Source organism: Callospermophilus lateralis, unplaced genomic scaffold, assembly GCF_048772815.1.
Source record: "Callospermophilus lateralis isolate mCalLat2 unplaced genomic scaffold, mCalLat2.hap1 Scaffold_96, whole genome shotgun sequence".
Taxonomy (NCBI): Eukaryota; Metazoa; Chordata; class Mammalia; order Rodentia; family Sciuridae; genus Callospermophilus; species Callospermophilus lateralis.
In genome coordinates, this window is record NW_027517776.1 from 3,726,921 (window position 1) to 3,754,235 (window position 27,315).

The 27,315-nt window shown below is 33.3% G+C and overlaps 1 pseudogene; it reads left to right on the forward strand.

The window, feature by feature from the left end:
* Nucleotides 1-17,562, forward strand: part of LOC143641326 (ephrin type-A receptor 6-like) — a 190,139-nt pseudogene extending 172,577 nt beyond the window's left edge.
* The last annotated feature ends 9,753 nt before the right edge of the window (nt 17,563-27,315 follow it).

Genomic DNA, 27,315 nt, shown 5'->3' on the forward strand with positions numbered 1-27,315 from the left:
ATCCCTTCCATTTCAATGAAGGCAGTGTATATCTATATTTGGTTTATACCCAAAATTGATCTTCATTATTGGTTTTGAACTCTTAAGTTGGGAGGGAAGGGACAGCTCTAATGGGGCATATTTCATTTTTCCAGACACCTGACTGAGATGTTGCTTTTGAATGTCTCCCAGACAAAGAAAGGCTGCTGATTGTCTAGCAATAATGAGGGAGTCACATTTGTACACACACAGACTTCACTAAAATCTCAGTGTTTAAATACAAATGTATCCATCTATAATCAATCTAGAACTTAAATCCTTCCCTGTCCATCCTGACTTTACTCCAGGAGATACATCATGGCTAAACAGTCATCTTTCTCTAGAGTTTGATTCATTGATGTCAACTCCTGATCTTGTTCTGCATATCCACCTGATATTATTAACACCTTCTGTGTCAGAATATTTCACGAGTTGGAGGTTGGATCAGTTGAGTATGTTGTTGTTCTTTCTTCAGTGCATTGATAGCACTTAACAATGACCATTGTCCTTATAAATTACCTTTGCTATTGGAGTGTAACTCACTCAAATCCTAAATATATTACTTACTCGAATGTTAGCCTCTGCCTATATGAAATCCCACTATACCACAGAAATAATGTTGACAGTTGAGATGCTTCAGAATAGCAGCATTCATTCCACTCCATAGCAGTGGAGTCCTTGGCCATTTGGACAGTGAGTAATACAGTTACTGGGGTACCTGCTTCTGGGAATCATTTTCATGCCCACTGTCTTGTTCTAGGTCCTTGAAAAGCTAGTGCTGAAACAAAAATTTGGTAGTTTGTTTGGAAAATTTAGGGGCATGGATTGAGGAGGAAAGTAATGCAGAAAGAAGATGAGGTCAACATTAAAGGGCACTTTATAAAACTGCTTGATACCATAGATAATTGGTGCTTAATTCCACCAGGACATTCAGGGAAATGGTATAAAACATGTCTCATTCACTAAATTCTACTAATCATGTTTTGATGATTTTTTCCCTAGGGGTATTAATTTCTTAGCACTGCTGACCTGTCACGTATACGGAGAAAACTTCTATAGTTTTTTTTTTGTTTGTTTTTCAGGGGTTCAGCCTTCATACATAGAGTTGATGTTAGCACATCCTGAAAAGTTATAGGAAATGGGCAGAACTCTGACAGCATCTGCTTCATGGAAGAAGTGAAATTAAACTTAACTGAAGTCAGCTCATGCAGCATCAAATGCCATTTGAAGAAGTATATGTAAACCTGATTTTCTTTAGAGAAAGAATTTGATTAGCTAAGAATTATGCCTTAGGAATATTAAACTGAAGTAGTTTATAGGACTGTTTGGAGAACAGTATTGGGTAGTGTTATGGTTTGTGTACAAAAAGTTCCCTGAAAAACTCATGTGGCAATGGAGGACAGGTCAGAGGTGAAATGGTTAGATTAGGAAAACTATAACCTCATCAAAGGATTTATCCTTCTGGTGGAATAATACATTACTAGTGGGAACTGCAGGCAGGTAGGACATGGCTGCAAGAAATAGGTCCTTGGCTCCTTGTGCTTGCTCACACACACACTCTGTTTTCCAGCTGCAAAGAGCTTTGCAGCTTTCTTTTGGTATGCCCTTCCACCATATTGTTCTGCCTCATCTCAATCCCAGAGCAACAAAATCAGCCAGCCATGGACTAAACCTCCAAAACCATCAGTCAAAATAAACTTCTATGAGTTTTTATTGTCAGTTATTTTAGTCACAGCAAAGAAAAGCCAACTACCAGATAGTATAATGGAGAGGGCGTAACATGATGATCTTATTTCTATTTCTAGTTCTGACTGGGACCTGCTCACAGTCCTAATGCTAAAGCAGCTTCCAGAAGACTAGCATTCTGAGGACACACCAACAATAGTATTTCAGATGAAAGAGATTTTATTCTCAGAAGAGCTGAGAACTTAGAATGGAAGCAAACATTCCCAGATTACTTTTTTTTCTGTTCTGTTTATTAAGAGTCATGGGAAATCTTCACCCTGTCATTCAGACTTCAATATGCTGTTTGAGCTAAAGCACATTAACCTAAACAGAAACAGCCTTGTACGGAGAGAGTTAAGGTTGTCCTTGCCTGTGCTTTCTGGTAGACAGTACTGTCCAGCCAACTCTTTGTGACCTTTAGCACCATTTAGCAATACTTCATTCCCAGTAGTGGTTTACCAAGACAAAGGAACAGAAAAAAGATAAGTCAGAGAACAAAGACAATGAAAAAGGATTAAGTACTAAGAAGCAATTTTTTTGACTAATCTGAAAGCTGCTTAGAAATAGAAGAGCAAAACCTAATAACATACTTCATATGTTAAGCACTTATCTAGTAATACTTGTATTAATTTATCATCCTCATATAAAACACCAACAGGCATATGTCAAATTAGTTTAACTCAGATACTCCCTTTCTTGCACAAGCTTTAATTTCCTACAAATCTTTACCAACTTCACCTATTTCTGGGGCTTGTAAAGACTTACTCTTTTCCATTGTTGAGAACCCATTCCTGGAATAGGTTTTCTTCTTTTCTTTCTTTTTTTTTTGGAGGAATTTTCTACCAGTATTTACAATTAATTGTAACAAAATATATTGGAAAGAATTCTCCAGGGTATGACTGTTTGTCAGATCTGCTTGGGTATTCCTGTATACACAGTGCAACTTGAGTTCATTTCCAGAAAAATTATATGTCATACAATGGGTTTCTTTCTGTTTTCTCCCACCTATTATGTAAAAGTGAACAGATAAGCCAAAATGAAAAGTTGTGGGAAAATACATGATTTACTCTGATCTTTCCTACTGTGTTTCCATGAAATAAACAGTAACATCTTTGGTTATTAGTATATATACAACTCTAGCTTTGGGTAAAACAATATCATCATATCCCCATATATCGTAATCCCATTTCCCAGTTTGCAGAGAATAAAGAAAGCATAGTCATTTCAAGTGGTATGCTTCCAAATCTTCAAATATCTAAGTGGATGTATTCATGCCCAATAGGTAACATCTAGTTAGTCTTATCACTTTTGGGAGAGAGGTGTCCCCTGAGGTCTGGAGACCTAATCACATACCCCTCTGAATGACAGTTCAGTGCCTCTTTATCATCACTGCTCTATGCAAATCCTCATTTGCTTAATTTTATTTATTATTGCTGCTCTTTTACCATTTGACCATTCTGTTGTGTTTGAGGTGATCACAAACAGAGTTCATATGTAGAATTCTAATGTTGAACAAGGTTGTCCTACCAGAAGTCATTCCAGTGGGACTGAAGTCTTAAAGTTTTAATTTTAATATAATTGTGAAGATCTAAGGTATTTAAAATAACAAGTAAAAAATATAACTGTGAAGTGTTAAGGCAACATTAGTGGCCCAAAATTTGACCAAATAAGGTTTATAGAGAATCATGATCTTACCCTGAAAGATTCTCTACTAATTATTTTACTCATTATGTGTCTGCAATATGAAATAGCTCTTCTCCAGATTTCTGCATGAAGATGAATGCCATAGCAACATTTCATCAAATGTTTTCTTGTCTTGGCCACCAGTAACTTCTCTGTTAATAATTGCAGTATACATTGAGCTCTTTATTTTACTACACCTTTCAGCAGCATTTAATATATTTAAATATTTTCTCTTTTAGTAATCATTTTCTTCTATAACATGCATAGAACATCACACTTGTGTCTCACAATTTGCATTAATATGTACAGTTTGAGTATTTTATACTTGACATTTGCAAGAATTAACAATTCATAAATTAATGTATTTAAATACTGTACCTTTTACTTAAAATATAAAATTAATTACAGTTACAGCTGTGAACGATGGACTTAATTAAAAGTTAGAGCAAAGATGGATGATTTGACAGAATCTATAAATAGTCCTCAATTAAAGGGTACTTGCCAAGCAGCCTTGATTGCATATGGCCTGCTCGGGTCACTATCTCTCCCAATGCAAACATATGTTCTAAAATAATTTTTCTGTCCTCCTTCTTTGCTTACCTCCATTTTGAAAACACACACACACACACACACACACACACACACACACACACATATGATATATAAAGAGGGAGAGTTCTAAACTTGAATTTTCTTCTACTAAAAATCTTGTGCATTAGCATAATGCCCCAAAAGCCATTTGTTGTTTCTAGGCTTCAGATAAGGCATGGCATCTGAATTATCTATAATCAGTTACATTATTCTGATATCTTTAAAATAACATTTCTGGTTTGGGAGAGTGCTAAAAGCTTACATATTTCTTTACATGTATGATATTTAGAATCTTGACCTAAGAAACAATAAGTCTCCACATTAGTAGATGCATTGAGAATTAATTTAGAATTCAAGCCTCGTGCTATTCACCTGAATATTCAACAAATACTAAGAACCTACTGTGAGCTTTGTAAATATTCCCTTGGTAATGGGGATGCATTGATGAACAACACAAAGTCTCTACTTTTGTAGAACTAGCATTCTACATACACTTATTTTAATTTAAAGCTTTCATATGGGTCAGCATAAATTTTCAGATACATTTGATGTTTAGTCTTGTGTTTTCTTTAAAATCTCAAGTGAGTTAATTCGTTCTTCAGGTAAGTTACTTCATCTCTAAAACCAGGATAAAATGCTTCATACAAATGCTAATGTATATAAGTTCAAGAATTAAATTAAATGTGGCTTGTGAGATAATTATTCTGTGCTTTCTATATTTCTGAAGTCCCATGAAACCTAGCATGGTCCTCAGGTATTGTTGAATATAAAGGCAGAATAATTTAGATGAATATTTGACATCTCTTTACTGTAGTATTGCTGTAAATATTCAAAGATGGTATTTGCAGAATTTTTATTCATTCGTTCAGTAAATTCTTGACTTCTGATAATGCCAGTTAAGATCTTTGGATATATAGAAGGTGGACTCTATTATCATACATTTAATCTTCATGAATATTTGATGTTTTTAATGGGATGATCTTTTCTTCTTAGTGGAAATTATCCTCATTGCTATAATATTTTGGTTCTATTAATAGGAATAATCCACAAAAAGTAATAAATTTATTTGTAAAACTTACTCAGTCTCAGCAGTTGTCTTCTAGATACCAGCGAATTCATATCTTTTTAAATTAAATATCTTTGTAGTACTAATAAAAAAGTTTTATGTTTGCCCAAAGTGAAATAGAAATGTATCTGCGCATGATACATTTTGCTTCTCATTTTATTCTCTGAAACTAGTTATCATTTAAATGCAGAGCCTTCGCTTTTCTGCTGCAAAAACAGATTTATGTTATTAACTACGTGCCTAGCAGCAGTATTCAGGGCACTAATTTTCTAAGTTTATGTCAGTATATTGTCTCAAATGAATTTTTAAGTGGTTGTGAGGAAAATATCATATTAGAATAAGAAGGCCCTTTAAGAAGCTTTTCATTGATAGAAAATATTAGATGTATATGCTTTAAAAAATTAAGCCACCACAGAGTTACATAATAAGCTGCCTGTGTGTTCAATAACTATAGTTTATTTTTCTTATGCAAGGGGCAGGAAGAATGTTCTGAACAAATCAGATAGACGTCATTTTACCAAATGAAAGCTTCTCTTCATTCTGAACCATTCTTTTTCTTAGGATGAATTTGATGGTTTACTTCTCTCTTGCTCCTTTTTCTAATAAGCTTGGTTATCTGTGGGACTAATTAGTTAGGTCATAGACTCAAAACACTGTGGAAAAAATTACATAGGGAACCTGACAAGGAATTAAAGATTCATCAGGAGTTTGGTTTTGTTTTAGTTTAACCTATCTTTAGATTAGTGCTCATTGGGGAAAATGAATAATTTCCTTTTATTGCATTATTAATTAATCATCTGCCAGTAAAACTAGACAACTTGAAAGGTCATTTACTTTTTTGGAGTCATATCTTTGAAATGGTGCTTTGTTGTAGTCTTTCCTCTGCATGGCTTCCCTTTTATATGTTTATCACAACCACATTTTGAGGAATAAAAAGATAAGAAAAAAACATTTCTCCACAAACTTTTTTTTTTCCATTTTGGCATGAGTTGGGATCTGTTACAGTTTGCAGCAGAAATAAATTCAGGAATCAATAATTTTATTAAAGCACAGAGTGGAGAGGGAGAAAAAAGTTTTGATCTACATTTGAATACTTATTCTTTAGGAGGCAGAGGTAAAGACCAAAGTACTTCTGTACAGCAATGTCTTTCTCCAATGTTTTTGGAGTGTTTTCTGTCTCATTCCTTCCTATCAGTACATATAACATTACTTTTTACAGATTTTTATTTTTATTTCCCTTGAATCAGCAAGCCCTGCAGCTGTGTATGGTCCTCAGATAGTCAGGGCATGACTTTCCTCCCTACCATGTATTTCTAGGGATACAGAGGTAAACCTATTAGTCTGAGGGTGATTGATCTTTTCCTTTGCTAGTTCTTTAAGTGAGTTTTCAGGACTTTCACTTTCTTTGAAAATTTAATTAGCTTTGCAGTAGTTCATTTCATTTTGAGAAATTATCTGCTTTTATCTTAAAATTTCAAAGTTTACAATGGAATAAAATTTATATTCCTGTTGCATTCTAAATATTTTTCAAAAGGAGGAAGATATACATTTGAGACATTTATATGAGGACTTGGATATATGGCCAGTTTATCAATTTATTATCTGAACATTCCTTCCCTACAAAGGCTATGTGTTTGACTTATTTTAATATCTGTGAGAAAAGAAAGCAGTCTGATTCTTCAATGATATTTCTGCTTTAAATATTAATTTTCTTGTTCTAACTTTCTATTCTCAAAAGTAATTCAGTTTTTTGCCTAGTTTATTTGACTTGTTATGGAAACAAAAACTTCATATGTTGGTAGAGATTTTTTTTTTAAAGAGAGCGCTCAGATATAAATGCACTACAGACTATTTAGAACTCTGTACTCCTGTCAGTTCTAAGAAATATTCAATTGAGATGGGAATGGCAAAGCTCAGCACTAAGATAAATGCCCTGTCGTATGTATCCAGTGGGTAAATGCTGTTGCCCCTAGTAAAACAAATATACTTATTTTCCAGCTGTGAATTGTTTAAATATACATGAACCGCCTAAATGTTGAAAATATAGGATGAAAATAATCAAACATCTCATTAGTTCTGCTATTATATTGGTCAATTCCATCAGCTGTTTGCTTTTATATAGCAGGCACTGAAGCAAAATATACTGATTACTGATTCCTCCTTCATGAATTCTTTTTGCTCTTAATTTTTTTCATATTTTTCATGTAAGACTAACAATATCATAATATAAAAGCAATAAGCCAACGTATAATGTACAAAAAAGCTCAGAAAACCAAAAAACCAAGTCATTGAAGCTTCTTCATAGTAGAGTATCTTGTAAACAATGTTCATTCTTACAGCCTGTGTAAGTAGAACAAAGAATTTTTTTTTTTTTGCAGTTCTTTATGAGTTGCTTTCTTTGGGTACAGGAGTGGATATATGAATTATAAATGATGAGTGCAAGTTTTGTCATGTGAACTATCTTCCTTAATGAAAACTGTTGCTTTAGCAAGAATGAGTTTTCCTTCAGAGACTTTCTGGGAAAGAATGTTTTAAGAGTCATATGACTATTTATTTTAAGAATGTGTATGTTGAATATGTTATGATATAGTTACGGTTGGATATGTTATGATATAGTTGCGGTGTCTATAGCAGGAAAAGTAATATGGCTTTGGAAGATTTATATACTCATGAGTCCCACAGAGGGAGTCTGTACATGCCATGAAAGACAATAGAGGTTTTGGTCAGATGGTAGATGGCAAAACTCCAGGCCAGAAGTCTTTAATGAGATTTCCAAGGTAAGGTACTGCATAGTAGGCACTTCAGCATGGTTAGTTTAAATAATTCCTGTGGGATTTGTACTTTAAGAGCGGTCTCTAAATGCCTCATACCCAGCCTAGGATGATTTAGAACAAGAGGAATATTGGAATATTGGCTGCCTGTGTGAGAGTTAGATAAGTGGGTGTTTGGGGATTTAGACTTGGGGTTGGTTGTTTGGCATAAAAAAGATTCACTTCAGGTCAGTCCTTTGCAATCTCTAAGAATTATCTATCCCTGGGAGGGAAATTTTTTTATCTGCTCAACTCTCTCCAGCAAGATTTATAAAATGCCAAAACATCATAGACTATGGAAAATCAAGCCAGAAGCCTTGGTTCTAGTTCATGGTCAGTACAAGTACAGCAATGAGCAATTACTTTAACTTGGGAGCCTTGGATTCCTTACTGATATCATGAAAATGAATACCATTAAGGTATGAAAATCTGTGCTACTACTACTACTACTACTTTTTTTTGTCTTTTTTGGAACTGGGGGTGGAACCCAGGGCTTTGTGAATACAAGACAAATGCTTTGCCAGTGAGCTACATCCCAGCCCTTTCTATGCTACTTTAATGAGTATAAAGCTTTAATGAGTATAAACTCAGTGTATAGTTTCCTCAGAGGTCATTACATTCAAGATGAACATGTAGCCCAAAGAAATAGTCCTTTGGACTATACCTAATTCTTGCTTAAGCAAAACTTCTTACTGATCATGAAATTTGAAGTTTTTAACCTTTTCTATCGCTTCATAATTCATCTATCCACAACGTGATCTAAAGAAAGGGCTTAAAAAATCAAGACAAAAGAATCTCTGTTCTACCTATGTTGGCCATAAAAACAGAAATGATTTGCAAATGTATGGTTTGCTTTACTAAGTTTTTTCTACATTGTATCTTAGCAAATTTTTATATAATGGTGTGTTAGATTTTTTTTCACTGTGACAAATACCTGAGATAATCCAATTATAAGAAGGAAAGTTTTACTTTGGCTCACTATTTCAGAGGTTTCAGTTCATGATCACTTGACATCATTGCCCTTGGGTCTGTGGCAGCACAGTACATAATGGAATGAGCATGTGGCAGAGGAGCTTCTCACCTCATGGCAGTCATGAAGGGAAAAGAGAGGATGTGTGTGTGTGTGTGTATAACCAATATCTCCTTTCAGAACACTCTCCCAGTGATCTAATTTCCTTCTATTAGGCCAGTCTCCCCAAAGTGCTACAGATTAGCAATCAAGTCTTTAACATGGTGGAGATATTTCAGATCCAAATTATAGCCAATGAGTATACTATTTTATTCCAACATAAAATATATTTGAAAAAAAATTAGTATCAGGAGATTAAGGAATTAGAATATTTTGGGTTCAGTGACTTCAATGCAGCTGAAGAAAATTGTCAAATTAATGACAGAATTAATGGTGGTTTGATTTGTATGTTTCTCTAATTTCTACCTTTATCTATACACATAGAAAATGAATTATGTATTTGTTTTGAATGAAATTTTGAAATTTAATCCATTAGATATCTGTGGTACAACCTTAAAGTTTTCTCAAAGTGTAGGCATGTAGATTAGTTTTATACATTAGCTTCAACATCTTCCCCTCTGCCTTACTGAATTGTTTTAGTCTTTAAGGTGCATGTCAAGTGCCTTCTTCATTGCCAATCCTTCCAAACCACTCCAATTCATGAATAAGTTCTCGTTTGAGCACATACTATGTTTATTATATATCCCATTCCATTGTTACTTATAAACAAACCTATGCTATCAGTTACATTTTCTTATTTTTTTATTTTAAAGATATAATAATATTTCCACTGAGAACAAGCCTTGTATCCTCATTTTCACACTTTTATGGAACTTGACACATACAATAAATTTATTAATTATTAACACATGACCTGTAAAATTCACAGTATATTTTATGAAGTTAAAAGTGTTTTGAAGTAAATGTTTACATTAACCGACTAATAGTGAGGAAGAACCTACTGGGTTCTTTAAATATTATATTTAACTCTGCATGTTAAAAAAGAATAATTATAATATTTTCAAATTCCAAATTGGGGTACTCTTTATCTTCCTGTCATCTTTAGACCCAGAAAAGGAAGGCCATGCTCTGTGTCTAGAGCTTTTCATGATCTTGCCCTTTCTCTCCTCTGGCCTCACTCCTCTTCATGAAGCTCTAACCTTGAGGGATGAGGAGATTTGCCACATAAATCCTCTTTCATAAGACCACAGATAGTCAAGACCCCATAATTTCTTTTTCAAGCTCAGGTTTCATTCAGGAACTCCATGTCCTTTTGAGGTCCATCCTCCAATGGAAATACTGTGCATTGTTCTGCTCATCTCAAGCTGAATGGAAGACCAAAGTTGGCAGCTTTGGGTAGCAGGAAAGGGGCACAGCTTGTACCTGAAGGCTTATAGGCCACCATATGTACATGGTGAAGCCCTCATGGATTGGTATGGAGCTAGAGTCAAGGAATGGAACAGCAGTAGGACTGACTGAAATTAGAGGCAAGCCCTCTGTGGACCACCACATACTTCCCTTGCTATTCTAAAAAATACAAGTATTTTGCATTTACCTGGTATCTGAGGTTGTTAGGAAGTTGTCTTTACAAAGTAAGAATATAAAAATTTAAATTTTCATCTTATTTAAAGTATGATTTACTATTTAAAAATATTTATACACTTTGTATGTAAGGCTTCAAACTTATATTCTTGCCTCAGGTCCCAATTTCCAGATATGTTAGTAAATTTCATATTCTTTTACAGTTGTACCAATCTTGAATTTATTTTCTTATTTTAGGAAATCAAATTCAAATTTAGAAATCTAATGTAAAAGTATTTTCTCTCTTCTTGGTTAAGATGAAATTTATCAATTGCTTTGGTATTGAGTCCAATTCTAATTTCTTTATTTCTCTTTCTTCCTTTCTTTTTCCTCTTCCTCCTCATCTTTTTTCTGTCAATGATTGAAGAAACATTTTTTTTTTCACAAATTTGACATCAAGGATAATGCACAACTTTAAGTATCATTATATACTGTCTTTGAGTAGTTTCATATTTCTTGTGTGATTTTTCTGGCCCTTTTCTCCATGTAAACATCACCCCAAAGAACCATGTAAATATTTTACTGAATACTGTAAAAAACATCATGATGTGATGTGGGGCAAATTGGATATTAGGACAGATGGGGAAAACAGAGAGCATATATCGTGGGTCTCATTGTTTTCTTTTCTTTTTTTTTTAATCAGATAATGAATGCTTCTTTATGTTCCTTTAGTGCTACAGGAAATAATTAAACTGCTCTTTATGTATTTAAGTAGTATATACTTTATAACAGTCCTATAAAATGGGTAATATTAAGTTTAATTTTACACTTAAGGAAATTAGAGACATTAAATAAAGTTGCTATAGGTCATACAGTTAATATGTAAGAAGGCAAGATTCATACAGGGATGGTCAATTGCAGAAACCATCCTTTCAACCAGAGGCTCATGATTAAAATGCTGTTGCATTATTGCTTTGAACAGCTTCATTTGTATCCTTTCAATTCACTTTTTGTTAAAACATTTGGAAGTTTCCGTTTCACCATTATCATTTTATAATTACTTAATTTTTTTCTTTTCACAGTGGGATGCCATCACTGAAATGGATGAACACAATAGGCCTATTCATACTTACCAGGTCTGCAATGTAATGGAGCCAAACCAAAACAACTGGCTTTGAACAAACTGGATCTCACGTGATGCAGCTCAGAAAATTTATGTGGAAATGAAGTTCACACTAAGGGATTGTAACAACATCCCTTGGGTCTTGGGGACTTGCAAAGAAACCTTTAATCTGTATTATATGGAATCAGATGAGTCCCATGCAATTAAATTAAAGCCAAGCCAGTATATAAAGATTGACACAATTGCTGCTGATTTACCCAGATGGATTTAGGTGATCGCATCCTCAAACTCAACACCGAAATTCGTGAAGTGGGGCCTATAGAAAGAAAGGGATTTTATCTGTCATTTCAAGACATTGGGGCATGCATTGCCCTGGTCTCTGTTCGTGTTTTCTACAAAAAGTGTCCCTTCACTGTTCGAAACTTGGCCATATTTCCTGATACCATCCCAAGAGTCGACTCTTCCTCTTTGGTCGAAGTACGGGGCTCTTGTGTGAAGAGTGCTGAAAAGCGTGATACTCCTAAACTATATTGTGGAGTAGATGGAGATTTACTGGTTCCTCTTGGAAGGTGCATCTGCAGTACAGGATATGAAGAAATTGAGGGTTCTTGCCATGGTAAGGAACATTTAAATAATTTATTTTGCATTTAATTATTTTTTAAAAGTAAACATGTTCTACAATAATTTGAAAATAGTAAACATTTTGATACTGCTCCTAATAGCTAATTACAGAAAAAATCGACTCCTATTATCTATTTGAAAAATGTATAATCTGTTTTTTCTTCCTGGGAAAATATATCATTTTTATTTTGATAAAGGAGTTAAACACTATGTATTGTGGTTTTCACCTACTTTTATAAAGAATACTAAAATCAACCACAGTAATAAAAACCAATGGGGATTCAAAATAGGATTTGCCTGATGTCCCGGTGTTGGTGGTTTAGAGACACTGTCATGTTGAAACACCATTAAAAAATGATTGCATTTTTCATGTTGAATTATAATAAAAGAATAGTATTTAAGTGTACTTAAAGGGGTAATTCATATGTTTTATTTTTTTTAAAAAAATAAGCTAGTTTATACAGGTGTTATGTGTTTGAAGGTTGAAGGTTGAGTATTGACCTTTTCAGAAATTAATTTATCCCTTGTTATTATTAAGTACACTTTCCAGCCACATGACACATTAATTATTTATTAAAATAGCAGTATTTGTATAAGTTCCAAGTATTAGGATATATTAATACTGCATAATGCTAGTTAAGTTTAGCATTACACAGGGTTAGATAATGAAAGACCTGTAATTTTAAAAGAGAGACATTTTTCCTTTTTTATATGAAATATCTTATGAGGGTTTATTAATTAATGAATCTATATAAAGATTTTATATACCCTTGATAAAGATCATCTATTCAATTATGTTTGTATGTAGTACTCAAAAACAAAACACATATATAGAAAAAAAAGTTATTTTCTTGGTAAACTGTAGCATACTAGAGTTATTTCCTTCTCAGAGATAAATTATATACAGATGTTTGCTGGCAGTGCCATATTAAATTTTTTGACATCTTGGTTGATGCTATATTCACATTCATTAAAAAACTCAGAGAAAATAAACAAGGAAAAAAATACTTGTTTTTATATAAGGGTCATGGGTAATATATATGAACTTTCAAAGGAATTATCTACTCATAAAATGTTTGGGTTCTTGATTCTTGAAAAGTTTGCTAGAGGCTCCAGTGATCCTCATGTTTTATAGTTGGAGAACATTAATATTGGCATGAAAAGTCAGTAGTGTGTATTTTATAAAGCATGAACTAGTCTTCTTCCACTATTTAATCACTCAAATATATTTCATTCAGATTTATCGATATAGATTGAACCTAAAATTTTTACTCACCTAAAACAAAGATTTATAATGGAGCAAAAATAAATCATAAATGATCTTGGATAGATTTATAAAATACTTTACACTTTTTGCTATATTTTTAATACAATAAATATTTTATACATATGAAAAATTATTCAGTGAATGGGAGGGCAATTAGAACTTGGAATAAAATATACCTAAGGAACCATACTGTTTTGCCACATTTTAAAGTACATAGAAGTTACAGGCTTTGATTGATAAAAATAATCAAATTTTAAAAATATTTTAAAAATTGTTCAATAATCCAAGGATTTATGTGATTAGCTTTTACTATATTTGTATTTTTATGGCATTGACCACAGGATTAAAGTAACCAACCATGATGACTAGATATCTTTTTACTTGACATGCTTGTTTTGTGAAATTTTATTCTTTGTATATGCCCTAATATTTCTTTATTGTCTGGCAAAGGTGATTTTGGACAAATGATAAACATACTCAGATTGTCCAGTGCTTCTGCATGTCTATTTTCATGTCTTGTTATCTTTATTCTAATTTACCTGGTTTCAGAAATATGAGGGAGTTGGGATAGTATAAATGTTCATCATCTTCTTGTACTATATGCCAGAAACTATAAGGATTGAACTTGAATTTTATGTCCATGGCTTACTAAGTTTGAAATAAGTTTTTGTATCTATTTGTTATTTTGTAAGACTGAAAATAACCACATATGGTTTTAATTAAATATAAGGACATGCTGTTAGCAAAGAAAAGGGAATTTGAGTGGATGCAGAGACTAATTTTTTATTTGTTCTAATTACTTTCTCATGATGTTAGAATGCATAAATGGAGTGTAATTTCTCATTCTTCTGGTTGTACATGTTGTAGAATCATGCCGGTCATGTAATTATATATGTACATATAGTAATGATGTCTTATTCATTCTACTATACTTACTACATCTATACCCCGCCTTCTCCCTTCACTCCCTCTCTACATAATCCAAAGTACCTCTATTTTGCCCTAACCACACCATTCCCCTTATTGTGAATTAGCATCCACATATCAGAGAAAACATTTGGCCTTTGGTATTTTGGGATTGGCTTACTTCACTTAGCATGATATTCTCCAGCTCCATCCATTTACCAACAAATTCCATAATTTCATTCTTAAGGCTTTGTAATATTCTATTGTGTATATATACCATATTTTCTTTATCCATTCATCTGTTGAACGTCATATAGGTTGGTTCCATAGTTTAGCTATTGTGAATTGAGCTGATAAAAACATGGATGTGGCTGCATCAGTATAGTATGCTGATTTTAAGTCTTTTGGGTATAAACCAAGGAGTGGGATAATTGAGTCAAATGGAGGTTCCATTTCAAGTTTTCTGAGGAATCTCCTTCTGCTTTCTTTATGGTTGCAACTATTTGCAGTCCCATGAGCAATGTATGAGTTTACCTTTTCCCCCACATCCTAGCCAACATTTATTGTTGCTCATGTTCTTGATAATTGCCATTCTGACTTGAGTGAGATGAAATCTTAGTTTTGATATGCATTTCTCTAATTCCTGGAGATGTTAAACTTTGTTTCATATAGTTGTTGATCTATTGTATTTCTTCTGTGAAATGTCTGTTCAGTTCCTTAGCACATTTATTGATTAGGTTATTTATTTTCTGGTGTTGAATTTTTTTAATATATCCTGGAGATTAACATAGAGACCCATTTTTAAACTTTTTATTTGTGACAGCATCCTATGTTCTGTACAAATTATTTGCTTACAATTCTGTAGTCAGGATATCTGGACTAGGTTCATGGGGTGGTTCTTATTTGGTCTTAAATACAACTAAAGTTATTTGAAGATTTATCAGAGCTGGATGTCTAAGAATGACTTCATACACTTATAATTCTATATCTAGGATCTTTGAAGTTCTAAGGTTGCTTACTGTCTACATCCTAATTATACTCTTTTAGAGTGTTTTATTTCAGATAATTATTCTAGTATTTTTCTTTATTGGTATGTATATTAAAAGTGATTATTCCCAATAGTATTCAAGTGACTTCACAATTGGGCCCTGTTCTGTTCTTTTCCTAGCCTTGGATAATTCTGTGTGCTATTCTATTTTTATTATTTTTGAAACTTTTCTGTGCTTTTCCTGTCCCTTTTTTTCATATTTTATTTAGCTGCTCGGTGCCCTTTTCTTCCTTTTTCTGCAATGGCATTTTATTGATCCTCCGAAGTGTAGCAGAAATGTCCTATGTCTGGGTTTTCAGTGAGTTAACAGCTCTCTTCTCTATGTTAATAGTTTTTACTAATTGTTTATTTGCCTGTTTAACCTGGCTATCAGATAAAAGAGGTGTATTTCAACCTTGCCTGTGTAATAAAGGGTAGGAAACTGGTTGATGGGAATGTTTCTGTGGCACTGAGTGTGGACTCTCCTGAGTAAAGGTTTAGCTTCTGGTGGAGCTGCTCCCTGCACTGTTTATCCTCATCTATGAAACAAGAAAGCTCCTTTCAGGGAGGGTTTCAGTATTATAGATCTGGAAGGCCTTAGAAAGTACTGTCATCTGTCATTTTATGACTGGGCACTAAATTACTAAAAAACAGAGCTTCCTTTTCTGAGGCCTACAGTAGTGACCAACCCTAGACTGAGAATTGAAGTTCAGATGTTTCTCCTATGAGCTGTTGTGAGTTTTTCCTTTCTTTTTTCCTCTATTCTCCCCTTCCTTCCTCTCTCCCTTTCTTCCTCTCTCTTCCAATCAGTGGTGCTCTTACTTTGTATTAGTATTTCCTGTCTGCCAAGCCCAAAATAATGGAGGTCTGTTACACATTATTTAAGACCCCTTTCAAGCTGTTGTTTATTTTCTGTAGTCCAATATACTTATTGTTAGGACAGAATTGACACATCCATTCTGAAATTTAGGCTACCAAGAATAATGGAAAAAATACAGATTTATGTGGAACTTTGCAGATAAAGATCACAAATAAAAAAATTTACAGTGAAGCTTTGTATACTTTCATAATTTGCTTGAATTAATTTGAGAGCTCTACGCAGTAGACACAATAAGGTGGTTTAAAGTTGAATAAATTCATATATATCTATATTATCTGTATCTACTGAATGATATATAAGTACCATGTTTATATAATTCATTATTGTATTGTATCCTAAAGAATTATATCACTGAATGTTTGAATTAGTGATGCCTTTCTCCAATATTAAGGCACATCTAGATCCAAATTCTAGAAGCACAAAATGAGAAGTATTCTTATCCTTGTAGTATCAATCAAGTTTAAATAGAAACTTTATTATGGCAAATATGATAAATTTAAAACAAAATGCAAGGATATAGGTTACTGTATTGTACCTAACAAGCATTATTATAATTTTGGCTTACAAATCAATTTATTTTTGATAACTATTTTAATTCTATTTCATAAGTTCCTAAGTGAAACTGTCATACTGGGCATATTGATATTAGACATATAATTTGTAACTTATTTATTTTACTTAATGTCAATTCTTGTTAAGGATTTGAATTAAAAATGAAGTTGATTGGACTAGCATTGGAAATGCTAATTTACATCAAATAGTCTTTCACTTTACATATCTAAGATTATTTTAAGACTATATAAGAAATGACTGGATATGACATGCAAAGTTGAATGCAATTTTTGTTCACTTTTCTGAGTCCTAAAGTGACATGAATCCCTAATAATCTCCTCTGGAACATTAATTTAAGATAATCTCATTAAGGTTGTAGCATTTCTACTTTGAGTTAAATAAAAATTGACAATTATCTGCATCACCTAAAAAAAATTTTTTAAATAAGAAATGTCAGTTTAAGTTTAGAGTTTTATATCTGTTGGGCATACATACATACTACAAGTATACTTTCTTTAAGTATAACATGATATGATTAAATAATATTTAGCTATGGAAATTATAGTTCTAAGACATTGAGAATTTTTCAAAACCTTTGCTTTTTTGAAGAACATGCTTTTATTTGTTTATTTTCTTTCTAGTGCTGCTTTACAATTCAGGAGGAAAGGATGGTGGCATTTTTCAGACCATTGCATTATTGTGCATAGAGGTGAATGGGATATACAAAGCCTTTAGTGACTTAGCTATTGATTTGATCTTCTGAAGAGTGTTGTTATTAAGGCTTCGTGGCACAGTCCTCTGCTGCAGTTCAGAAACATTTATACTCTGAGTTTATGATCTTCTGTCTAATCATGTTATCAAAGATGACTGTGGAAGCAGAAAGCATAAAGACATTTGAGAGGCCAGGATTTGCTGGCATTAAATAAGGGGGTTTGAGGATATGATGAAAAGCTGGAAGGTGAGATTGGGATCAGAAAAAAAAGGGCAGACTTACTGGCCCAAATAGTATTTTTGTTTTCGAAAGGCTTTCACATAGTAAATATAAACTCTTGCAATATGAACTTCTATTCCAAACAAAGCTGATTTGTCATGAAGCAATTCCAGGCTTTCTTCTGACTTGAGAAGAATATGAAATCAAGAAGTTTAAAGGAATCTAAAAATAGAAGGAATTATTGCTAAGTGAGACACAGTAAAGGTGAATAATTACATTATTCTTTGTTCTTTATCACAATTTTAAAAATAGGTCAAAATATAAACTGTCTTGAAATGAAAATATTTATGAACTTATTTAAATAATATTTAACATTAATTTTACTCCCTATATTGTTTTTCTGGCTTTAAAACTATAAATTATGTTTTATAGGGGTTATGCTTAAATTTTAAAATATTTTGAGCACATATATTTCTGGAAAGGGATAAATTGATCTAATATCTGTTCTTTTTCCAAGCATGAACTACCTTGCAACACACTGGAATTGTGACTTTCCTTGTGAATATTGCCTAGAATTTTATTTTATCTTTAAAACACACACACACACACACACACACACATTATTAGCTGTGTGGAGTCAATACTTAGTTACACAAAGACATACTAACACTTTTTAAACTCATCACCTTTATGAATGTCTCCTTTTCTTTTCACTGAAGTATATTCTTTGGTAGTTCTTTTGGCAGGATTCTATGAGTGGATATGCTCTTTAATGGATATCTAAAAATATCTTTAGGGCTGTGAGTGTAGCTCAGAGGTGGAGCACCTGTTAGGCCCTGGATCCAATCTGCACCTCCTAAAACACATGCACAAAAAGCCCTTTGTTTTCCTTCCCTGCTCAGTGATTGCTTATTTGGTCATAGAATACTAGGTTAGAATTGTTTTTTCTTGAGTACTCTGAAAAAAGTACTCCTTTTCTATGACAATGTGCTGCTTAATGATGTGCTGCTGTCCTGACAGTTATTACTCCTGAGATCTTCTGTAGGATCTGTATTTGCTGTTCTTCATTTTCAGGATGATCTATCAAGATGTGTGTTTACTTTTCCTCCTGCTTATTGTGGGTTTTTTTTTGTGTGTGTGTGTGTGTGAGGGGTATTGCTTTCTTCTGTTTTTTCTAGAATTCTTATTAAGATTTTTTGAACACTTTCACTCTATCCTCTTTGAAATTCTATTTTGAATATTTCAGTCCCAGTACCAATTTTCATGAATTTTCACTTTTGACAGCACCTAGATAAGAGTTTATTGTATCTATTGAGGCATTTTTACCTTCATTGGTTTTAAATTTTTTTGATTCTCTTATTGTTTCTGCTCTGCATACTCTGTTTTGTAATTCCTTTCTCTCTTTTATGGATTTATATTATTTCTGATAGATTTTCAAATCATATTGAAATAGATTTTGAGTCAAAATTAATCTCCTCATTTTTATTGAGGATATTGACCATATTTCTAAGCATTTTTGTCTATAATGTCCTTTGGATTTCTAACATAGGCTAATTTGTCTGGGAATTTCACATTCTGTTTTCTTTACTTTTTTTTCCTTTTCCTTTGTTGATTTATTAGTTGCATCAGCCCAGTCCTTAAATACAGAAAAAACTTAAGAGGCATAAGAAATTTACCAAAGAATTTGTATTAGTATCCTGGTTGACAGGTGGGTAGTTCCCCTTCATGCAGTGACTTGGGGACCAGACTTCTTGCATTTCTTAAAGCAGCTATCCCTGAGAGCTTGGAAGTGGTCTGTGTCCAGCTCAGAGACTGTAGGAAGCACACGTTCCTTTTAATCAATTCGTATTTGAAGAGATACAGATTTCTTTCTATAACAAACCAACAGTAAGAATTAATACATGACCAAACCTGGCTGTAAATAGGGAGTAGGATATTCTTAAATGATGTCCCTGCTCAGTTATCACTTTTCAACAATAGTTTCCAACCATGGATGAGAAAGTCTAAATTTTTCTATAAAATTGTTCATCTTTGAAGCAGTCTGCCTACTCTCTTACAAAATGGACACACTCATCTTCATATGTCTGATAATGCAGTGTTTTATCTATCTGGTTTAAATATGTCTTCTTGTCATCTGGGGATGCACAAATAAATGACAAGCCATCTATTACTAACATAAAATATATGATAGTGTAAAAAAAATAGAATATTCCCAGGAAGAAAGGGGAATAATGCTGGAGGTTATGTTAAGTGACTAAATGAGATACAGGAAGGTAAACGCACAATGTTCTCTCTCCTATATGGATATTTAAAAACAAAGTACTTGGAATATATAATAGTGATTACTAGAAGCAGGGAAGAATGGGGGGAAGAAGAATAAAGCAAACTTTGGTAACAGGCACCTAAACACAATTAGAAAGAAGTTCTAATGTTCTACAGCACAGTGGGGTGTCTGCAATTCATAGTAAACTTACATATTTTATGTGTAACTACTAGAGTGGATCTCAATATCTTCAAACACAAAGTAATGATAAGGAGATGGAAATCTTGATTACATTGATTTGATCAGTACATACTAAATGTATTGAAATAATCACATTTTGCTACACAAGTATGTCCAAATTATGTTAAATTTTTTTAAAAATGTTAATAGAGATGGAAATATTAATTTTCCTAATTTTATTATTTTATAATATATACATGTATTAAACTATTAAACTGTACCTCATAAATGTGTAGAATTAAAAATAAGTCAAATGAGGAAAAGGGGAACACACAGATGTGACTGCACCTTAGAAATGATGGACCCTATGGGGCAGGCACTATGAGGTTCTGAATGCTGATTCAGTGGTACACTATTATCCATTGTCCTCAGTGTCTCCTGGCTCCACTTTGTGAGCTTTTTTTTTTTTAATCATCATAACCATTTCTGATATATTGAAGGGCTAGCAGCTTTTATCGTAATGCTCATCCATTTCTGGAATGCACGAATTGTTTTACTCTGTAGCCTCTTTTAGTCTAGACTCATGATTTGTTGGCAGTAAGATTTTCTAAAATTCATAGCATCCTTTTGATATATTTGTCAATTCTATGTGCCAGAATCCACATACCAAGTCCATAGCTGTTAGATGTGCTCCATTTATTAACTTACCCATTTGCTGCTTTACTCAAACTCCTCCTTTAACTTAATGCAGCTAAGTTCGGGTCATCTTAAACACTATTTTTCTTATTTTCTTCTGTTTGATATTGAAAAAAAAAATCATTCTTTATCATCCTGAATCAACTCATGTTCAATTCTTTCCAGTTTTCCTTTTTTGTTTTTGTTTTTGCTCTTCTTTCCACTAGCAGCATAGCTAATTATTGCCTGGGCTCCTCTCTTCCTGAAAGTATCTTCTTAAACATATATCAAGTAACATTATACACACACACACACACACACACAGAGACACACACACAAACACACACACACAAACACACACACACACACACACACACACACACACACACACCATACTCTTAGCCTGCTTTCCAGCTCAAGATTTTTCCAAAAATATTATTATTACATAATAGAGGTTTGCATTTATTTAGCCTCCTCTTAAGTTTACTATATCGCTAGCCCCCTGATTACTGAGCTTAATGTCATAGTTCAAGTTTTTTTTTACATGTCAGTTGAAGGTCATAGCCATATGTATTTTCAATACTTGAGTTAGGGTACTACTTAAGAGCTCAGGTAACAAAATCAAATTCTAAATCCTAGAATCTTAATATACAGAAGTTTGTTTTTCATTCACATAAGAATTCCAGGTGTGCCTGGTTTCCAAAGCATACATTTTTTATCTCCATTATCATCTATGGCCTTCCAATGAATGTTAAAATAACCACATAGAAGACACAACTGTTTCTTAAAAGTCTTGGCATACATGTGTTATATAAGCTTGACAAAGTCATGATAGCACACTTGTAAAAGTTATATAATTAACAAGGTAAAGGTTCTGAGTGCAAGTAGCAATATTAAGCTCCATCCAGTGCAGGTAATAGAGAATTATCTTTTTTGATCATCCAACAAGCAGTTAACACATGTATAAATGTTCCATGAAAACACAAACTGAATTGAATATACATTCCTAATTAAACATTAAAAGTCATTTTTATAAATTTAACCTCTTTTCCATAGCAATAAGTAGGATTCAAGTCTTTTGAAGAAAGTGTGATTATTTCCATGTACAACCCACAAATAGCACCAGGGAACAGTTGGAGTAAATTGCTCACTAATATATTTTGTTGTGCATTGAAGGTTTAATGTCAAACCTTTACCAAAGAAAACTGTCTTAATTTTATAAAAATGCAGTATAATATAATTGTAAAATATTGTACTTAATAAATATGTGCATATTAAAGAGTAAATGATAATCATCATACTAATAAAATTAATAATGTATTCCTGTATAACTAATAAAATTATGATAATTATAAAACTTAGGGGATGATTTGAAGTTATACGTTCCTTTTTCTCTTAATATTTTATTTAATATAAAAAGTTTTTTAAATTTTTTTATTTATATATGACAGTGGGATGCATTACCATTCTTATTACACATATCTCTGGTTGTAAACAAAGTATATTTACACCAATTCATGCATTCATACATGTACTTTGGATAATAATGTCCATCACATCCACCATCATTTCTAACCCCATACCTCCTCCCATACCCTCCCACCCTCTTCCCTATCTAGAGTTTGTCTATTCCTCCCATTCTCCCTCTCCCTACCCCACTATGAATCAGCCTCTATTTATCAGAGAAACCATTCAGCATTTGTTTTTTGGGGGATTGGCTAATTCACTTAGATTTATTTTCTCTAACTCCATCCATTTACCTGCAAATGCCATAATTTTATTCTCTTTTATTGCTGAGTTATATTCCATTGTGTATATATGCCACTTTTTTATCCATTCATCCACTGAAGGGCATCTAGGTTGGTTCCACAGTTTAGCTATTGTGAATTGTGCTGCTATAAACATTAGTGTGGTTGTGTCCCTGTAGTATGCTGTTTTTAAGTCCTTTGGGAACAGATCAAGGAGAGGGATAGCTCGGTCAAATGTTGGTTCCATTCTCAATTTTCCAAGAAGTCTCCATACTGCTTTCCATGTTGACTGCACCAATTTGCTCCCACCTGCAGTGTATGAGTGTACCTTTCCCCCACCCCACATTCTCGCCAACACTTATTGTTGTTTGTCATCATAATAGCTGCCATTCTGACTGGAGTGAAATGAAATCTTAAGAGTGGTTTTGATTTGATTTGCATTTCTCTAGTGATGATGAACATTTTTTTCATATATTTGTTGACTGATTGTATATCATCTTCTTGTAAGTGTCTGTTCAGGTCCTTGACCCATTTATTCAGTTATTATTATTATTATTATTATTATTATTATTATTATTATTATTATGTTTAGTTTTTTGAGTTCTTGATATACCCTAGAGATTAGTGCTCTATCTTATGTGAGAGGGGTAAATATTTGCTCCCAATATGTAGGTTCTCAATTCACCCCACAGATTGTTTTTTTTTTTTGTTGTTGAGAAGAAACTTTTTCTCGTGAGTCCATCCCATTTATTGATTCTTGTTTTTAATTTTTGAGGCAAAGAAGTCTTATTAAGGAAATTGGGGCCTAATCCCACATACATAACTAAAAAAATATGATAATTATAAAATATAGGAGCTGATTTGAAGTTATATGTTTTTTCTCTATATTCAGAGCTAGCATTGAAACTACAGTGGTATGATGGATTGCATATATTCTTTTTTTTTCATTGTTTAAATACACTCTATTTTATTTTCTCTTAAAATAGTTTAACCTTTATGCTACAGACTTATTTCAAAAAACAGAAAATCTTATCTTGCACCAAAAAATATATATATAACACTGTTTTATTATTTTTTCTCCAAAAACCATTAAATACTAAATGGAAACAAAAACTAAATAATGAATGTAACGAACCAAATTTTATTTTAAAAACTAGAGTTGCACATTTGAAAACATTACTTCTACACAATGATTTGTCGTCACTGCATCAAGTCCATGCTCACACCCCAGCAACATCAGATCTGTTAATCGCTAAGTGCATTGGTTCCTAGCCATACAATGGCTGACATTTCGAGTTCACTGTAAGGGGAGTAAAAGGTTCGATGACCTTGTACTCTTTTTAAAATAAAACAACAAAAAAAATATTTCCTAGTTATCCAGTGATTTTTTTTAAGATCACTACCCTTTAAAATTTGTTAAAATAATAAGAAGTAGTGTTTTAAATAAAATGAAAAATTACAACAGCATTGGACTAAAATACGTGATTATTTTAAACAAACAGTGCACAATATGAGGAAGTTTGGTTAGGGTGCAATCATTTTTATATATACACATACTGGAGAACAGGGATTAGGGGCTCTGTTCTTTGCCTTTATGAAAACAAAAAGATTAAAAGACAAAACTGTGTCCCAAGCTTTTTCAAAAACCTTGTACGTGGTATAAAAAAAGCAGGCAACACAATTATTTTAAGTTATATATGGTGTTAATCTGCAAAAGTAAAGATGAACAAATGGCTAAATTATCAAATCATATGGTTTGTGTTCGGAACTGGTAACAACAAAAACAGTTTATGGGATGCTCAATTGTAAATACTGAAGTCCACTCAGTCTGGCCCCACCATCAAAATGAAAAGACAATTACTGGTAAGCAGCAATTTAAAATTACAGGGCAGTCATGATGATGTAATAGCTAGATTGCTGGTCTATTTTTTCAAATTGGAGGGGCAGAGAATTTAACCAAGTTGGTGGGATCAGCCAATCTATGACCCAGCTGTACGACTGTAACAGAGATATTACTTTGAACAAAGAACTACTTACATTACCAAATGCAAAAGTTTGGTTAAGAAAATGATTCCTTTAAAAGAAATTTCAAATGTAACGTGAGTTGGGTATCAAAGAATTTTATCACTAATACCTTGCCTGAAACCACATCTCCACTCTTCTAGAAATAGCAATGAATGAAGAGCTGAAACATCCTCTAGTTGTTAGGTGGAAAAGTCCCAACCTAATAGGTAGGGGGAAAAGCTCACTGCCTCTAACATCCCTTCCCTTTCCCTTTTTGCATCTTAATGCTTAAATCTCTGCTCTGGTAGATCAGGAGAGGTAATGAAGAAGCTGGAAACAGAACAAGTGAGAAAAAACTGCAACCTAATGTAAAAGCAAAAGGTCAGAAAAGGGCTTGGTTGCAGTTCAACTTCTTCCCCAATCCACAGTGCACAAAGCACACCAGAAAGTATTCTTCTTAGAGGATGACTATTAGGGGCTAAAGAAAATGTGTCATGGGAAATAACTGGACAAAACATACTATTAACATTAAAATAGATAATACGAGAAACATTCTTTAAAATGGGGCTGTGACCTGATACTGGGGGGGAAAATAAGCTGCAAGAACTTCAAGTTATATACTCCACTCTACTCTTTTCCCAATGATTTTCCTGGAAAACACAGACCAGAAATTGTACATTTCTGCTTTGTCTAGTATTTTAATTCAAGAAAAAAAATGTGTAACTGTAAAATTCAATAAATTAATCCTAAAGTAAGATGTGAAGGTCCAAGGATACACCAGTAGTAAATCTTCAGAAGGTCCTGTTTCGCTCTGGCCTCTGGGTCTTTGGTTTTTGTATAGGATTACAGCCATGTGAAAGAATGATACATGAGGTGCTAGAATTGGAGGTTCGTGATCTTAAAGGCCTGACCAATTAAAAGTAGGTTGGAAAAAAATCAAAAGTTGGAGAAGAACAGAGGCCAGATCAAATGAGAGGCTAATAGAAAAATCAAAGAACACATGCTGAAGTACATTTCTGTAGAAAAAGGGGCATACAGAAGAACTCAAGTAACAGGAAGTAGCGTAAAGGAATAAAGTTGTCTTTATATTTAAAAAAAGGAAGAAAAGGCCAGGCAGGTAGAGCCAGGCAGACTATGATGCATGCACATGTAAGCCGTGCCTTCATTCATCTCAGGGCTTCCATGCACCCACCCTGCACAGTGCTTGGTGCAGAGCAGGCACTTGGTAAATGTGTGTTCACTGAATGGAAACTGAAAATGGCAGATCTCATGGTCTTATGATCAGTAAGAGCTACCAAGGTATTTGGGGAAAAAAGCAAAGGGCATAGGAACTTCATATCATAACAATGGAAACAAAAAACAATTTAAGAAGCAAACAAAAACACTGAAAAACAAAAGGTGAAGTCTTCTGAGCCAATATTACTTCACACCTCCCTGTGCACAATACATAGTGTTCTAACTCTAGGTATTGCTTTTAAAATAATTCACTAGTATCTACATGTTATAGGAAAAAAGGTAGTAACTAATGCCACAAAACTCCAATGCTGGCATTTCCTGAATTCCCTGAAGTTTCAACTACCCTTTGCTATTATTACTTTTTGATACTGTGAGACTTACAGTGCCATTAATATGGTTTGCACTGACTTCTTATGTCTTGTTTTTTCTTATGATATATATATATATTTTTTAGAAGGTAGAGAAAAAAAAACCCAAATATGATATCAGGTCCAGTTCAGCGTAGGTACTGAAACAGTTGTCATACATGCCTTATGGAGAGATCAGCTTTGAAAGAAGGTACTTTTCTCTCAAGACTTGCAAGCGCCTGAAGACTCAGAAGCCACAGTTTTTCATAGACTTTCTAGGTAATAGTTTTCTAAGTTCTCCCATTATTTTAATAAATCAGGGGGAAAAGTTAAAGAAAAAAGACTTTCCCACTGATCTCTCAATACTCTCTCAACATGCCCAGAAAACCTCTTGATGGTTACCAATCCACAATGCCTCTGCTCCAAAGGAGACATTCTTTAGAACATTATGAATTATTGCAGCAAGGAGACTAAATAAGTCACCTTAACAGTATTTAGAAATACAAAGGGGCATGTCAATTATTTGTATTGTGAGGAAGTCAACCAGGAGTAAAGTCAGGAAAGAAGGCAGAAGACTTAAGCTGAAAGAACAAAACACTTGTAATACTTCTGTCTTCTATTTTTAAGGACAGATTTTAAAATACACATGCCCTATCAGGTGCCAATAAGGACCTGAGTGATACGTGTGCGAATGCCCTAACGTGGGAGTGACAATGAAGTGGGCAGATAGTGGTCAAGTCTAGATATTAATTTCATTTTACAGAAAAATAAATACAAGATTCAGAAACTGAAACACTTTACTTGGCAATTAAACTATTATTCTAAAAGGAAAGCAACTTTCCTAAGATTAAAAGTCACCAAGTAAAATGAAGTTATCTAATGAAATTCATCATTTTCATATTCCTACTGAGGGAAAGAAGAAATTATTTTCTCTGTGATTAGTTATTTTCCTAAGTGACTTCTTTTAATTAAAAAAAAAAAGGTGTGGAGAGGTTTCCATGAGTTTCAATTCTACAAATGTCACAAACAGCTTCTGAAGCTGAAGCTATGACAATGAACTTCTGTGTCACAAAGAAGAGGAGGAAGTGGAAAGTAGAAGGAAACAGTGCAGAGGAAACACAGTGACATTGTA